The sequence below is a fragment of the Homalodisca vitripennis genome, chromosome 6 (genome assembly GCF_021130785.1).
Source record: "Homalodisca vitripennis isolate AUS2020 chromosome 6, UT_GWSS_2.1, whole genome shotgun sequence".
Lineage (NCBI taxonomy): Eukaryota > Metazoa > Arthropoda > Insecta > Hemiptera > Cicadellidae > Homalodisca > Homalodisca vitripennis.
In genome coordinates this window covers 39,105,542-39,122,886 of record NC_060212.1, presented here as the reverse complement: position 1 = coordinate 39,122,886, position 17,345 = coordinate 39,105,542, and positions in this window count along the sequence as shown.

Sequence of the window (17,345 nt, the reverse complement as noted above, 5' to 3'; positions counted from 1 at the left end):
GTTCTTTATATTTACAGATATTCTTCATATTTATATATTTTCTAAGACATACGTAATTATTAGTAAAATAAAATTCATAGAATCAATGTACAGATAGTTGCTGGAAAGGAAGTCTTGTATTACAATTCGAGACAAACATCCTCCGGATGTAAGTGGATACGCACATCCGCCCAGACACTGATGATGAACAAACAGGAAATGCTTGTTTCTAAAAACCATGCGACGATATAAGGGACAGCCATGCTGATATAAAAAATTAGTGCTCACCAATTATGATGGATAGATTTGGAATAGGCGTGGTCATTGGAGAGCTGGCGGGGTAAACATTTTATAGTTAATTAAATTAAACATAAACTGTAATGAATAATTTAATATTAAACATGTGTTCAAAGTATTAAGCTATTAAAGTTTGTGCTTAATATGTCGGTTGACGTTATCCATTGTTAATATAAAATTTTAATCAATATAATGCTCTTTATGAGATGCTCTTATAATGCTCTAATGAGATGCTATTACAAATAAAATATGTGTTAGTTCATTTGAGGGTGTTGAATTGCCAATCTAACCTATTATTATATCCTCTCTCAGCAGCCCTTGCTCACAATACATTATAATATTTCACAACCTTAATCTAAACAAAACCAACCTAGCAAACCTTACAAAAGAGGTATTATTATAAAGAGTGCATGTTGTGGTTACAGTTTTGGTGCTTAGGTTGTAATTTAGTGTTAATGTGTTGACAGTTAGAGATTTTTTATTTAACTGGCTGTAATGGAGTCCATATAGATTTTAACTCCTAAGAACAATGTTAAACCTCGTGCACTTTTGCGAACTTATTCTTAGTCTTAGTTATGTAAGATGTTTCATTTAAAATATACCATTAAGGAGACTTTAAATATTTTCTTTTTCATCGGTATTTTTAGGTCTTATACATGAAAAAATCTAAATCCAAATTAGTACATCGTTTTAATATTTAACAAGTATAATCTTAAATAAAAAATGGTTTGATTTTATTAATAATATATTTTTAAATGAGATATCTTCCAGTACGCTATTATAAAAAAAATGGTGTGTAAAAACGCATAAGGTTTAACATTTTAATTATGTAGTGAATCTCAAGGTCATTTCACTGAAACTGATCTTAAATTGTTAAATTGTGCCAATACTTTAGCTATTAGATAAGAAAGAACCTTACGGTACACCGTTTACAATGATAGATAAGGAGCAATGTTCAGACAGGCAGTAGTTATTTAGTTTTCGGAGGGAAACCCCGCCCCCTCATAGTGGCATCCAGATTTGTAGCCAAACAAATACAATTTTAAAGTATTGAAATTTTTCCTCATACGGAACCAGAGATAATTTCACTAAAAACATAATTAAAAAACAAATCAAATAGCACACTATGTATTAGATATCAGAATTCATTACTGATAATTCAATTGAACTGGACAATTGATTGAAACTGCTCTAGATCCTAAGTGTATCTTTATATTTAATAAGAGTTGAATGAAACTAGAATTTTTAATTTTAAGAATGCAAGTTGGTTTGTATAAGTTTCAATATAGTGACGGAGCAAGATGAAGCCGTAGAAACAAACCGGACATTATTGGTGAAGCAAAAAAGCTTCACCAATAATATCCGGTTTGTCCGGTTTCATTAAAAGAAATGAAATAACACCACGACAATAAAGCTTTATTCAAATCAGTCATTGTTCACCACGCTTAAAATTCGTTAGCTCTAATATTTTAATATTGTTGTACGTTATTTCTTACTATAAGGTGAATATAATAGACGCTGCTTTCCACCAAAAATGCTGTCTTTAAAATTATTTATATAATGTTTGTTTATGGCAATTGGATAATTGCAAAGGATTTGTATATATTTTCTATTTTTAGTACAAACATTTCTAAACTACGATTCAAGATATGAGACCTGGATCACCAATGTATTTGTCACTCAACATGTTCTTTATGATTTCTGACTGGGAGTAAAAGGGAAAATGTGAAAGTCCTAATTTACTCTATCATTTCTCTCCCTCTAGTTCAAATTGTTTAAATTAAGTGATACTAATAATAACTACATTACAGCAGGTAATGGAGTTTTAATATTTCGTATTTTTAAATACAATTCTGTACCTTTAAGTTCTTTGTAAACTGGTGATATGGTAAAAAGCAACTAATAAAATTTATAAGTTTATAACTCTAATGAAAGAGTCAATTTTATCGAAATGGTAAAGTGAAGTAAAGATGTATTATTTTACCAGGCAAAAATTAGGACTAAAAAGCCCTTTCTAGCGCTTAACCTGGGGATCAACGACTTCCGAACCACCACCAACGGCCCGGGCAGGTCTGCTTCCAAGAACAGGATCGCTCAATGACGTTGATTGATTCGGTTATCTTTCGATGACCGTTGGTACCCGCTACACTACGCCATTTCAAATGGTGTTAAGGTGTTCAGTAGGACTTGATTATTTAATACTCCGTTATTTAAAAAAATTTTCATTTTAATAGTTATCTATATTTACAAATATTTAAGAAAATTATGATATAAATTATACAAATCCAATAAAATCTGTACTAACACGATGATTTTGATCTTTATAGCCATCAGTCCTACGACGAAGCGATTAACTGAAGAAGGTACCAGATCTCGGTTTCAAAACGTTAGGTTTTTCACTAAATAAAAAAGGGAAATAATTATAACCATGACTATTTAAGTTTAGCTCCAGTTCACCTGGTCTACCTTTTAGTCCAGCGTCTGGAATCTGACTCCTTAAACTCCCAACCATAGCTGAGATAATATTGTAGAAACCTCCGTTGCTCCAGCGTGCTTATATATCGTGTCTAAAAGTATAATAATGCACTAGATTGTGCACCTCTTGAGACAATAACAATACCTCTCTACCTATATTACACTATATGTTTGTAGTCTAGAGTATCTGATGTCGCAACTATGTAAAGAGTTAATTTTAAATTTCTTATTCACCTATTTGTTGGATCTATTCAGACAAACATGATTCCAGGAGGCAAATTCTGTGAAAACGGAGCTACACTAAACATTCACCTTGTATCAACCCTTCCTGGAAATAGTTATATTACGCGTATATTTTCCTGTATGAATCGCATTATTATCGATACATGTTATTATTAGTAATATGAAATTGTAAATGGGGAAAATTGTTCAACCTAAAATAAAATTTTTTACACACCAAATAGGATTTGAACCCAAGCGATTCATATTCCACTTATATGTGCGAGTGGAAAGTTCATTGAACTAAAACAAAAATATACCGCTGCGTAATTGCGTAATGTGTAATATTCTTTGTAGCACGGATACAGTTAGAGGTAAACTGTAATTAATTAATTACATCGTTTCACTGTGCATGTGGCTTAATGACGCACACACAGGTGGATGTTCACATCATGCGAAAAACGAAAACATATCTGTAGGTATCTACATATTATAAAGTTTTATTCACATGAATAATATTCATGCTTGTTGCGTGACAGTAAATTAAATGAAGGAAAGTATCGTTGTAATTAATTTGACCAGTAAATCATGCAATTACTCAGCACTGCTTACTAGGTATTATCAAATTAAGAGTGGATTTAATGGTGTACGGAATGTATAATTTGCTTATTACTGCAAGTTGTAAATGCAAAGCGTATGATAAACTGATGGAGTGGTTTAGGGGTTTCCAATTATTACGTTTTAATTTAGAAAGCACGGATTTTGAAGGTTTACAATTCATTGCAATGTATTGAACTGAATATTTAAGTAATAATATTGAATATTAAATAATGTTAATGAAAATTACATTTAGATACGTAATTTACCAGTGTAAAATATGGTTTACTTTTTGCCCAGAAGTGGAAGCAATGTCTTGTAATCATCAAAAAAAGGCTGGTTTATACCTTCCAGTTTAACCTACCACTTATCACAGCAAAAGCAGTTGTGCTACTTAAATCTGAACAACCTCATTCAAGGAGCGGCACATCACTAACGCAAATGTCGAGATTCTGGGGTGCAGGGGTAGATGGTTTTGGTCCAGTCTAATGCGGGAGATGGCTGTTGGAGTTTTTAGGGTTCATTCCCTAACCCTGTTCTTGCTAGTCTCAACATAAGGGCTTTGATTGGAGAGGCTGGTTCAGAGCTGGTCCCAACCTTAACCATCCAGAATATCCTGTCACTCCGTAAGCAGCGCAAAGTTCCTCATATGACTAGGTGCAATGTATTAGCTTCTTCTCCTAAGACAACAAAGAAGGAACTCCTGTATCAGCGTATCCTTGAATACTTTAAAAAATGACTTACAGCCATTTTAAGATATCGAGTTCGGCCTTTTTTCTTATGCAGCAAGGAAAATATTGGTATTGGGAACTGAATTTCAGCAGGTTTCTTTAAGAGCAAGACCATAATAATCTTGGTTCGGTATTCACATAAAAATCCAGTAACCTCTCAGTAATTGGGCTAATAATTAATGGCCGTTATTATGACGGAACTTCATATTAATAAGTGTGTCTTTATTCTGACATAACATTCATATTTAATCCAATTTTTGTATTGAGATTTATTTTCTTAGCGTTAAAATTGTGTAACAGTACGTAATTGATAATTTTCTTCGTTTCCTAATCTCATGGCAAAATCAGATAGCATGTATTTCACACTATATCGCTCCATGTTGATTGAGACTGCTCAAAAAACGCGATAAATTTTTGTTGTGACTGTACTGCAAAGAGGCTTCATTCAAAGCTGAAACAACATTGTATAACTCTAAGCCTCTGAGTTACTAACTACTGGCGTTGATGCGGGAATCTGGATTAAAAACCCATCACAAAATCCCCGCCTAAGGAAAACAGTAGGCTTCATTTACAAAACAGCGCATCAGAGTTGAATAATCAACTACTCCGGGATTGCTGAAATCTTTAAACCAAGTTAATTTAATTTTTGACGAGGTTTTATACTTCTTTATATTACTGTATCAGCAATAAATAGATTTTATAAACAAAATTTTAAAGGATGTATCGGTATCAAAACATAATAATAACACTTTTATTTTCTCAAATCCCATCATGATCTTGATAGAAAAAAATCCGGATGTGGAAATCTTTTCTAATTTTAACAAAAATTACCACAACTAAAATTCTAATGACAGTTGAAGCGAAAGAACACAACGATACACTTTGTGGAGAAGGCGGATTCTAACGTGGCCTATTTGGACATAACAGTACCAAAGGTTCTAAATAAGAAAGCTTCCAAACCACAGAGGAGATAATACTTTAGCACTTGCTCAGTTTAAAAACAGCCCATCATATTATAGTGTATTGTCCCACCACTTCTTCAATTATTGCTCTCCACCGTTCAGTGCAACAGCATTCTGATTCCATCCAATTAGCTGTACAGAATCGTTACGAATAAAAGGTATGCCACATGCCAAGGTTTAATCCAAGGACGGTGAAAGCTACGACCTTTGCTCCATCTCCATCTTTGAACAGAAGCAATCATCTCAAATCCAAAGTAGAGTAGGAGATATACTATGAACTCTTCTTACATATAGTAAAGTGACAAATTATAACTGAGGAAATTATTTCCAATCTTTTCTGAAGCTTCAAAGGAACCATTCTAATCCGGACGAGATATGAGTGAACCTAATTTAAATTTCAACTGACTAGAAATTATCCAAGTGTAAAAGGGTATAATAAAACACAGTACTTTGCCAAATTAAATATAAGCGTCCATGCTGCCATCAATTGTCCGACCTGACTTTAGAGTTGTTTGACTTCGATTTCGCGAAAACATTTTTTCCGGCAGAAGTTAAAGAACTAAACCCCCGATTTGTTTATCTCAAAGTCTACATCATGGCGCAAAGTATCATAACCATTTACAAGAATGCAGGAGACAATTGACGACAAGGGGTAAACTATTGAACTATACTCTGTCTCTCCAAACATCACTAAATTTCTGCTAACTAGAGGTACAGATGAAACTGGAAAGAGAAATGTAAACACTCTTACAAGGAATCAACAGAGACAGCTGCAACGGGGTGTGTGGCAATTGGCCTACAATGGTTTAAGATCACTAGGCCGAGTCACAAGGCCGGTTGCGGCAAGGTGGACTGCAACATAAACTTACACGGTGAAAGAGACAAGACTCTGTTGTTTCCATGTCCTGAGCCATTGCCTCCGATTCATCGAATGCTAAACAGACGTAAAGTCCAAAATAAAGTATCAAAAATTACACAAAGAAAAAGTTATAACTAAAAATTATATCTTTGGTGAAGTTTTCTTAAAATTTCATTTTTAAATCAGAATTTTTTCCCCTTTTTCAGCCATAGCTTTTCAAATACTTTTTGGAATCATTTTTAATATGTAACATTCAAGTTCTATTAAACGCAATGTTTTTTATTTCTTCCTTTGAACCAATATTGATGTAGCCGCTATTTCTGGGAGTTCTCACAGTACCAATTGTTCAGTTAGTGTAAACTAATTGCAGTTGAATAAAAACCACATGTTAATATGAGTATATACCAATGTAGAGTGAAAACTATATTAGATACAGTACTGTTAAAAGTATCTATTAGAAAGTAAAACTCATCAAAATTAGTAAGCAATAATTTAGAAGTTGTTTCACACTTTCTTATCATTCTCTGTAAACAACAAGAGTCGTTCCGTTACCACAATAATAATAAAATCTGAATGCATAAATGTAAATCTTGATATCCAATTAGAGACATATTTGACAGTTAACACTGAAAAATGTGGCATTTCAGGGTGATGTTCACACGTCATAGTGTCGTCTAGCCAGGGGTTTGTTTATTATGTGAGGTTTAGGTTCACGCTGTTCATGTTTGTTTATTTTATTTATTTCTAACATTACTGCTTACTGTACAGCTGCAAGTGATCAAAACTTTATCATAAATAAACTATGTATGTAACAAATCGAACCATGCCATGGCAACGAACTGTTTTGGTCCAATCAAATGCCTTGTATTTTTTTTTTGTTCTCGTAATTGTTTTTAATACGAGATCGGCTTTTTTTAATTAGTTGAAAATTGTAATATACCTAATACGAGAGAAAATAATTAATTTCAAACAGTTTTACTTTCAAAATGGTGACTATTTAAAAACTTCAAATTTAACTATCTTAAAATACATGTGATTAAATACTACAGTTATAATATTTGATTTAGATACATTCAACAGAAATCCAACGACATGTTTAGTTTAGGAAATTCTGTTAATAAATAAAGATAATATCGACTTTTTAATTTTAGCTACACTCGTAAGTTTATTATACCGTTACATTTGATTGTGATCAAAACATCCTTATCAACTACAGGTTTTTGGATATAACATATTGAAATAAAAACTATATACAAAAAATGTACTAATTTTATTTACTTATTTATTAATTCGTTGTCACAAATATTTACATTTCATGCTTAGCTTGGCAAATATATGGCTTGTCAAATAAATGTAAAAAAGATCTTAAAGCTAGATTCTAAAATGGCTAAGACTAGCTCAATTCTAAAAGTGTAAACAATTTGAAAACAATTGTATTAATGACAACATAACATACAACCTAAATCTAAAAAGGTTAACTGGATAAGTTCTAACCTTCCCACAGTTAAAATATCCTTTAACAAAATAGCATGTATATCAAATCAAATCAAAATCATTTATTTCTCATTGACATTAACATATATCGAGAATGGTCAATATATAACTAAATACAAAAATATTCTTATAAAAGTTATTGTTACATCTGGTAAAAACTACAAATTAAGAAATATATTTAAAAACAGTACTGCTGACAAAATTTACAAAACAAATTACATTTACTGAATTTTAATAGTTATAACTAATTGTATTGAATATTATATTCTGTTATAGCAAACAATACGATTTGAGCTCAACAATAAGGGATCGTTTTTGCCGCAAGGGCCAGCCAGTTCTAGTTTATCTCCGGTCTGCACGATAAGTGTTGATATAAACTGACGTTGAATAGTGTATTCAGCTACTGTTCGCTAATGTGCTTCAGTAATTCCGATAATACATGTATAACAACAGTAGCTAATGCTGCTTTTTGTCCAGTGCCGCTGCCGCAGGACCGTGTTATCGCCAACTAAAACTGCTCGTATTTTCCTGCACAGTTGGGTTTGAAACTTGAAGCGTGCACTAAACTCTATTATCCTGGATTGATGGTTCCCAGTCCAACGCTTAGAAAACTAACTCATATCACTCAACCCTGGGTCCTTTGTCATAATAACTTTTCTAATATATTACAGTCATTCTGGAGTACATTAATGTATTATTTCGAAAAGCTAAATAAATTTATAGCTTATAAGACAATAGGGTTTAGTGTTTATACTAACACTTTTGAAAGTTTATAAAATAAAAGATTTGGATATAAAGGTAGTTATAAAACTAAAGTTAAACTGAGTTCAATAATGGCACGTATCACTCCATGGAAATAGGCTGTGCGCTATACTTATTTTAACATTGGTCTTATGGATAACCGTGATGACAGCGAAAAAATATCAGAAAAATAAATTTGAAAACAAACAGAATTTTATTATTTAAACACGGAATTTAAAACATAATGAACAAAAACGACTATATATCAGGTGCCAAGATTTTTCCAGAAACATTTCAACAATACGCGTAAATCTTGCATGAATGTTCATATCAATACAGGAAAGAGTGAATTTTATGATGTGCATTTCAAATCGTTGGATTTGGTTGTCATTTTATCCTATCACTATTTAGGCAGGTACCACTTACTTTTGCCTGTTGGAGAATACAAACATTTATTTTTCTGTATTTCCTATATTTTGTTGATCGTCTCTCTGTCAGCATTACACATTAAGAATGAAAAAAGAAAAGAAATTTTGCATGCAACCTCAGCGAGGCTTGTTACGCGAAGCATGGAGTGACGTACTCCTACCATGTACATGATATACCTCATAGCCTCTGGTTATAAGTAACGATAAAGGATTATATTTTGGAAGCACAAAAACTATTATTTTTCAAATAAGTGAGGAAATAAGTTTAAATTCATATCAATAGCTTCTCTTCTTCTTATTTTTTCCTCACCTACTCCCGTTATACACAGTTCAGCTTCGATTATAATGCGGCGCATGTTGTTCACAGCTGTCCTCAGGAATCCACTTGCTTGAGGTTTTTTCTTGTCCTCTTTTATGCAGACAAGGAAAGGCACTTTTTGCAATAATTATTTGGAAAACATCTCAAACCTCTGACTGGCAATTTATGACAGTGAGTTAAACTGGAAATGATCTCTAGTCACTGACTGGTGGTTTATGGGAGTAAATTTAAAAGGAAACAATCTACTAGTGAGCTTATTCCGGCATACCTGCTGATTTTGGAAGGTTATACACACTTACTGGCAAAATATAACATATATTTATCTAGGAAGCTTCCTCAGTCAACAATGCCTTGCGAGTCATGACTGCAGCAATTTTTAAGCATGTCTTTTATGTTATATGTGGTAAATATTGACGATGCTATTTTTTTGATAGTCCTAAGACTAGTATTTCTATATTGTATATTCAGTGGAGACCGTAATTAATATAATAGTATGTGAGAATACTTAATACATATATTACTTATTTTCTAGTATTTCAAAAACAATTGTCAATGATATTAGAACTTTTATTTTATTAATTTTCATTTAATAATTTATAATTTATGCCAAAAGTATTTAATACAGTGCGGCCTCCATTCATTCGTATTTAAAACGCTGCTTTTTTAATTAACTAGTGTATTTAAAAGCTTTATTGCATTTAAGAAATTATGCCTTAAAAAGAAAGCAGATTTGTCATGTTCATTTTAAAATGAATAATGACGTCAGAATTGAGGTTGAGATCACTTTGGTAAATTAGAAAAGTTACCAGCAGCTCTTTCAAATTTACGAGTTGGACGTGAGCAATTATGGATAATGTTACGCGCTACTACAGGGTTTATGCTGAAACAGATGTCCATATTGCTCAGTCTGAGATCACGTTTGTAAATATTATAAAAGTTAATAATCCATCCGGCTCATATTAAACAGATGACTTCGTGACAACTTAAATATTTATAGCTCATTTCTTATTGGATTTTAAATTACAAGAAAATGTTTCTAACAAAACAGTTGGGAAAATATTGAAAATTCTAAAGTTATTTTACCTTATTTTGTCCAATAACCTAGTTGTGAGTTTAAGTTTTAATTGGGTCAGCTGCAAAATTCAACAAATTCAACAACAATGTACGCCAAGTCTCTCATTTTTTTGGGTTTTTTATTTTTTCAAAAAGATACGTTGCATAGCATATTGTATTTATATAATTTTGAAACGGCGAGTGGTGAAATGTTTAGAAAGTACTAAACAGGATTTGTATTAAAAATACACCTAACAACAGCTCTTTCGATTTATGATTTGCACGTGAGCTATTATAATTATGTGCTGTTAAAGGTATTTTTAAGAGATGTTTATAAAGTCGAGTCTGAGATAGCTCTATTAGATTACAAAACTTAACAGCAGATCGTTTGGATGTTCAAGTCGGACGTAAGCAAATATAGATAAAACTACTACATGTGACAGTTGAGAGATATCAGCTGTTTGTTGCTCCCGGCTTGTGCAAAAAGTACCATTAACTTGGCCATGCTGCTTATAAATTGAAGGATTTCATTGAGAAAAGCACAGATTGATTTTTTTATACAAATTTAAAAATAGTTAACATCTGTTAGTTGTTCATAGCAGCTATTGCCTTTCAACTTAATGTCCACATGTATAACCTATGTCCACACTTATGCGTTGGCGGATTTTTTACAAAAGATACCTTTGGAATTTACATAAAATTAAGTACCGAGTTGGTTTCTTGTTCATTTTTTATAACTACACTGTTATTAACTCTATTGTTTTGTTATTTGACTTTAAAACTTTCAATAGGTGCCATTTTGTTAATATTCAAGCAAATCACACCGTTTATATTTTTGATTTTACTTTTATATATTACTACCAATGTACGAAGTCTGGTATCTGTAGTTTTACTATTTCTAGAGATATTAAGTTTTTATAACAGATAAAATGGCGGCTAGAGGCTAAATAATACATTTCTAGACCTATTTTTGTATGACTTTTTTAATGGTGTGTAATATCATCCTCAGAAAGTTTTGACACCCATATGTAAACAACTTATATATAAGAGAACCATATATATGTATATATATCATATTCCATTTATCATATATATATATATGATGGTTTTGGCAAGGGGCCATGATCGGAGAAAAACCAAAAAAACTTATTAAAATTATAACATACTATAATTTTATTCTATTGTTCTACCAGCGTATATATTAATGAAAAGAGTATAATTGTATTAAATCTATTTTACCCTTATTTTATAAAATGTTACTTACATTTAGTACTAATCAGTAAGTTCTTTTGGTATATAAAATACTTAATATTTAATTAAAATAAAATAATTTTCTAATTTTGGTTTTCTTTATAAAATCTTTACATATATATCTTAGATTAAATAGTGAAATATAGCATCATCTTCGCTTTAATTCGATACGGGTAGTAAAACACAAAACTTACAACTGACTTTTAAATTGGAGGATAAAGTGGGATTGTTGTGTTACAAGGATCGCAGAGATCCTTTCACAGTGCATTCGATATTGATCGACAGCCTGCGCCTTTATATCCCACCGGATCGTGGCTTTTAGAATGAAGATTAAATAATTAATAATAAATACAGTTGTAAATCAGACCTCCAAAAGGAACAATTCTTCTACACAAGCACAACATGAACTAATTTTTATGTTTTCAATTAATCTCTGTTTATTTGAACACTTTGTATAAGTATACAAACTAACAAACTGACGCCTCTTTGATTCAGCGCATGTGTATTGAGATAATTGAGTAACATTTTGTAAACCGAACAAAACTATTTTTGGTATTTACAATCAATCTTTGTATATTTGTACACTTTTTTGAATAAACATTGACAGCAATAGAATACGCCTATTTTTTCGACGGATACATTATTCAGTTTAATTGGAGAAAAGTTTTCAAACCAAACAGAACTAATTTTGGTGTTTACAATCAATCTTTGCATATTTGTACACTTTAATAAGTATACAAACTGACAGTAATAGAATACGCCTATTTTTGTTCGGCAAATGTGTATTCAGTTTAATTGGGTAACATTATTCAAACCGAACACCTCAGTTCGTTACATGGATTTATTCATTTTGGTAATTAATATTTGCCTAAAATTTGTGTAATTAATAATATTTGGGTTTTAACCAACAAATTTTCTTAAATTAGGTTTTTGAACATAAATCTTGGTGTTGTTTTGAAGATATCATTAGTTTAAATAGTTTTTAAACATTAAATACTTATATTCGTGAGTTATTATTAATTTTCTGGAGACCTATATGGTATTGAACTATTAACTTTGAAACGTTGTTTTCAATTTTAGATGATATTTCTTCAGATAAACTTAGTCGTTTAAGCTCCTTCATTTTCAGATATTAGTGTACCTTGAATTAAGACTCGATCTTCTATACAAATGTATAACTAATTTATACTACAACTACGCGCACCATCCTTAAACTTGATTTTGCCTTTATAAATATGACATTTGTGCGAAACAATTTCACTCTCTAGTTCGACTCGGAAAATCCTATAGATTTGAATGCATCTTCACATAACTCATTCTTCCTGCGGAGATGTATTTTATTGTGCATACAGTTCTGGTCTAACAGCTGTTGACAAATCATCAATCTTCACAGCCAAGCAGAGTGTTTCAAAATTTGTTTTATGATAAAAGTTTTCAACGCGGTTTGAAGCTGAAAACCTTAATACTAGCCATGACACTGGCCGCGTAATTAAAAATATAATTAGTGGTGGGCACATTTTAATGAAATTAAAACACATGATCAATGTAAATTGTTTAACTACGCGGGTCTATATGAGGTTGACCAAAAATATAAGTATTATTATTGTTTCCATTATGGTATACATATTTTTACATCACATTTATCCTCGCATATTATAAAAATAAAGTATTCACATAGATTAAAATTTTCGCGATGATGTATATGTATATTGCCATGATTCTTCCTTAAAGTAAGACTGTTTGGTAGGGGAGTATTTCAACCATGAAACATTATTATGGTTTCTCAAAACATGTTGCAGATATAAAAAGAGGTATTATTAGAAAGAGTGCATGTTATGGTTAGAGTATTGATACTTAGGTTTTAAGCTAGAGTTAATATGTTGTGTGTAATGGAGTCCAATTAGTTATGTAAGAAGTTTTATTTAAAACATATCATTAAAACGACTTTAAATATTTTCTTTTTATCGGTATTTTTGTCTTTTCCATAAAAAAATCTAAATCTAAATTAGTACATCTTTTAAATATTTAAAAAGATAAAATATAATAAAGTAAAGTAAAATGTAATAAATAGATAAAGATATAATCTTTAAAAAAAAATGGGTTTGGATGTGTATTAATAATATATTTAAAATGAGATATCTTCCATTACGCTATGGTAAAAAATAATGGTGAAAAAAACGCATAAGGTTTAATGTTGTAATTACGTAGTGAATCTCAACGTCATTTCACTAAAACTGATTTTAAATATTGTAAATTTGTGCCAATACTTTAGCTATTAGATAATTAAGAACTGCAACTAAGCTTGGATTTGCAAGAAATAATATTAGTATGCTATAAGACCAAACGACGTTATGATACTACTTGCTATCAGACGTTAATTTTTAAACAAGTAGATTATTGGCTGAGCGCTAGCGAAGTCTATTATTAGAGGGACTGGAACAATTTGTTCTCTGTCTGTCTGGCTATAGGATATTTTAAGAAGAGACTGACTTACAGATTTAAAATTTAGCATGAAGCTTCATTTAAATATAGGCAACATCTAGTTCGATGATGGTGCTTGTTACTACAAGGGTTTTAATGAGCGTTAGCGAAAGTTTTTAAATTTGTACAAGATGCCAACGAGAAAATATCTGGATGAAGAACTTTGTAAACAAACTGAGCACAGTCATATGAGATTTGAACATTAACAAAGTATCACATATAGCCTAATAATAAAAATTAAATTACCTACAAACTTGAAATTTTGCATGCAAATTTTATCTAAGGCCGTTACGCGTCACATGATGTGGTGTACTCCTACCTTATACTAAACTTTTACTTAGAATTGATCTATTTCGATCATCATCCTTACCCTTATCACTCTCGGTCTTGTCAGACACTCACTAATATACTACCCAGAAAAGTGTTTTTGGTATCTTCCAACAATATCAAGACATTTATTTTACGATTATTCTGAAATATTCAAAATAACAAGAAGCCCAATTACACCAACATTTTTTGAATCAATGCCTGTAAATATGTATATGTATATGGTTCAGAAATGAAAACGTAAAAAGCTTATGCATTATCTGGATTGAAACAGGAACAGACGAGTACAGCAAATCAACGTTAGCAACGTTTTGTTTTAATTAGCTCCGTAAATAATAGGGGATGTTTGTTGCTACAAAAGCATTACAATCAGCATTAACAACCAGTTACTTATTGATGTTAAACAATCAGGAGGAACTGGCTCAACGAGCAATCAACAATCAGGTCACGCTGCTCTACCATGCTGAGCCCTGCTCGATATTCACTAGTGTGTTCATTCTCTTTTGTCTGTCGCTATACAAGAGTGACGATATTTCTTACTTGAATCAGGATCTTATAATAAAAATGAACGTGATACTGTGAAACCCTACCCTTTGGTACACGGTTTATAGTGATAGATAAGAAGCAATGTTCAGACAGGCAGTAGTTATTTAGTATTTACTCTAGTGGAAATCTCCCCTCCCTCCATTGGCGTCCAGATTTGTAGCCAAACAAATAATATTTTAAAGTATTGAATTTTTCCCTCATACGGAACCAGAGCTAATTTCACCCAAAACATAATAATTTAAAATAAATTAAAAAGCACACTAACTTACATTACGGTGAAACATTTTTATGTATTAGATATCAGAATTAATTACTGTCAACTAGACAATTGATGGAAACTGCTCCAGGTCCTAAGTGTATCGTAATTTGTACTAAGGGTTGAATAAAAATTTAATTTTTAATTTTAAGAATGCAAGTTGGTTTGTATATGTTTCAATATAGTGACGGAGCAAGATGAAGTCGTAGAACAAAGCGGACGTTATTGGTGAAGCTTTTTTAATGAAAAAACACCACGACAATTAAGCTTTACTCAAATCAGCCATCGTTCACCAAGCTTAAAATCGTCAACTCTAATAATTTAATATTATTGTACGTTATTTCTTACTATAAGGCGAATATAATAGACCTTGCTTTGTCCCAAATTGCTATCTTTGAAACTATTTATATAATGTTTGTTTAAGGCAATGGCATGATTTTTTTCTATATTATTTATTTTTAGTACAAACATTATTTCTAAACTACGTTTCAGGATATGCAACCTTATCACCAATCTATTGACACTCAGCATGTTCGTTATGATTCCTGACTTATGTGTTATGCGTCAGTGGACGTAAAAAGGAAAATGTGAAAGTCCTAATTTACTCCATCATTACCCTCCCTCTAGTTCAAAATGTTCAAATTAAGTGATACTAATAATAAATACATTACTGCAGGTAATGGAGTTTTAGTATTTCGTATTTTAATTGCAATTCTGTACCTTTAAGTGCTTCAGAAACTGGTGATATGGTAAAAAGCAACTAATAAAATGTATAAGTTTATAACAAGTCAATTTATCTAAATAGTAAAGTGAAGTAAAGATGTATTATTTTACCAGGCAAAGTTAGGGCTAAGGAGCTCTCTCTAGCGCTTAACCTGGGGTCAACGACTTCCGAACCACCACCAAAGGCCGGGCAGGCGGACTGCTTGCAAGGACAGGATCACTCATTGATTCGGTTATCTTTCGATAATGCCCCGCTACACCATGCCATTTCCAAATGGTGTTAAGGTGTTCAATTGGACTTGATTATGTAATACTCCGTTATTTTCAAAGTCTAATTTTTCATTTTAATAGTTATCTATATTTGCAAATATTTAAGAAAATTATGATATAAATTAAACAAATTAAAGAAATCAAATCCATTAAAATTTGTACTCAAATGATGATTTTGATCTTTATAACCATCAATCCTACAACGAAGCGATTAACTGAAGAAGGTACCAGATCTCGGTTCTGTAAACATTAGGTTTTTCATTGTATAACAAAGGAAAATAATTATAACCATGACTATTTAGTTTAGTTCCAGTTCACCTGGTGTACCTCTTAGTACAGTGTCTGGAATCTAACTCTGTCACAGACGACTAGATTCCATAGCTGAGGTATGTGTAGAAACCTCGTTCCTCCACCGTCCTTATATGTCGTGTGTAAAATATTATAATGCACATCTTGAGACAATGAAAATACATCTTCACCTCGATTACACTATATGTTGTAGTCTAGAGTATCTGATGTTGAAACAATGTAAAAAGTAAATTTTAAATTTCTTATTCACCGATGTGTTAGATCTCTTCAGACAAACATGATTCCAGGAGGCAATTCTGTGAATGCGGAGCTACACTAAACATTCACCTTGTATCAACCCTTCCTGAAATAGTTATATTATATTTTCCTGTTTGAATCGCATTATTATCGATACATGTTAGTAATTATTAGTATAATTAGTTAATTATTAGTTATTAGTAATATGCAATTGTAAATGGGGAAAATTGTTCAACCTAAAATACAAATTTGTGCACACAAAATAGGGTTCGAACCCGTGATCTCTGCCTGAGGCAGATACAGCCTTGTCATTGTACTGTGCGATTCATGTTTCACTTATATGTGCGAGTGGAAAGTTCATTGAAATAAAACAAAAATATACCTTTGCATAAATGTAGAACTTTTAATTTTAAGAATGCAAGTAGGATTGTATAAGTTTCAATATAGTGGCGAGCAAGATGAAGCCGTAGAACAAAGCGGACATTATTGGTGAAGCTTTTTTAATGAAATAACACCACGACAATAAAGCTTTATTCAAATCAGCCATTGTTCACTAAGCTTAAAATCGTTAACTCTAATACTTTAATCTTATTGTACGTTATTTCTTACTATAAGGCGAATATAATAGACCTTGCTTTATCCCAAATTGCTATCTTTAAATCTATTTATATAATGTTTGTTTATGGCAATGGGATGATTGCAAAGGATTTTTCTATATTATTCATTTTTAGTACAAACATTTCTAAACTACGTTTCAGGATATGCAACCTGATCACAAATTTATTGACACT